Below are 2,050 nucleotides of genomic sequence, written 5' to 3' on the forward strand. Positions count from 1 at the left end.
AATCTAAACGTCAAAATATAGTCAAGTGGGATCTTATTTGATTCGTCTCAATGTAAATTTTATTAATATCAAATTTTTATAATTTTTAATTATGAACAATTAAAGATATTGGGAATTAAATTAGTACATTGAATAGTGTGCCAAAACTAAATGGGACAAGTTACAAGAATCGAAGTGAGTATGAATATAACTCCACCTAAAAGTATTTTTCCAGTGCTTCTAACATAAGTTAAAAATTTGATGTACTCGTTTGAAAGACATTATTGTTATAAGTTTACTTTCTGTGCTTAAGTAGAATTTAAATGAATGTCACATTTTCAAATTATTAAACAAAATTGCTCGAACTATATTTATTATTTGTTACTGAGCAGTTAGTCTAATAGAGTAAAATATATTTTTATAAATAAACTTTTATAAATATATAGTTTCATATATATCAAAAATATCAACTTGATGTTTTGTTATATCAAATAGTGGTGATATACACTATAAGCCTTTGTAAGTCAATCTTATAATGCTTATAAACTACCGAAGAAAAACAAATTTTGAAATCCAATATTGTTATAAAGCTGATTTGAAAAGTAAGTGTTAAAATTTAACAATTATGTCCCTAACATTTTTTTCGTAAGTACATAAGCTTACATTAGATAAAAACCAATTATCAACGTAATCTGATAATAACATGATCGATAAAACTTTGTAACTGACTTCTATTCGAAAAATAAAGCTCAAACCCAATTTGTGTCCAAAAAAGCAAACTAATAATAAACCGATGACAACCTGAATTAGATTGACTCTCGACTCGAACTTTAACGAACAGGTGCAAAGCCAATAACGCGAATAATCGTTGTTAAATGGACACATAACTAATCGAACTGACTCGAGCATGACTCGTCATGACATACAATCGGAAATAAACCAATTCAATATCCTACTAAATCGAATAACACCCTTTAAAAATCGACCTAATAACCCATATGAACACTTATAATAAGACGTGTATCATAATGTGACCCAATAAAATTCAAACCCAATTTAATACCACCTAAAATCAAGTTAGGATCCTCTTCATTACTTAAAAGATAATGGAGGGTTCATTACTCAATCTAAACTAATCTAATAATTAGAATTGCATAAAAAATTAAAAAGAGTAATGGAGTTGATTTTAATACCCTATAACCTGACCCACTAATCAAATTATGGGTGTCTTAGAAATTAGATCTACATATCACTATATAGATTAGAAAGGTGATAAAGAAAGTCCCTTTTTATCATAAAGAAGATTATTAAATGCTGATTACTTCTCAATAAATTTAATAAATAAAAATAATAATCCCACTATTCAAGAATTGTTCGTCGCATGTGATTGTGTGTTCATTAAAATCTTCATTTGAGTTCTTCCCAATTCCAACCAATCATTTAAAAAATATAAATAAAAATTCTAACCAATCGCTTTTAATATTTAATTTTTTTAATTTATATACTCTCTTATACTTTAAAGTTATTATTTACTTATCACGCGTAATTTTTTGTTTTATTTTAATGTATAAGTTAAAATATATTCAATTGAAACTTTGTTTCATTCGTTTCAGGATTAATAATATTAGTTTTTTATAATTTTTAATTATACATAATTAAAAATATTAAAAGTTAAAATATTGTGTGTAAAAAAGGTAAGTGAGACAAGTAGGCTAAATAAGAGAGAGTATTAATAAATAGCTTGTCTTGTACGACATCGATTTACCATGAATTAATTTACTTCTCTGATTATCATCATCATCATACAAAGTATATTCCAATCATAGGATATTATGATGAGAATATGAAAAGAAAAGAAAAAAGACAATTAATGATCACATCTAATAACTTTAAAATTACGAGTAATCACTTTAATAGGCAATATACATGAATTTGCTCAATAAATATAATTTTACTATAAAATAGTCTCATTTAAGAATTGGTAATTAATTTAATAATTAATAATCAAAGTAGGAAAGTGACTAACTCTTTCATATAAATACCACCCACCCTCTCAAAAAAGTCCATTCCA

This window comes from Amaranthus tricolor, chromosome 14 (assembly GCF_026212465.1).
Source record: "Amaranthus tricolor cultivar Red isolate AtriRed21 chromosome 14, ASM2621246v1, whole genome shotgun sequence".
Classification (NCBI taxonomy): Eukaryota; Viridiplantae; Streptophyta; class Magnoliopsida; order Caryophyllales; family Amaranthaceae; genus Amaranthus; species Amaranthus tricolor.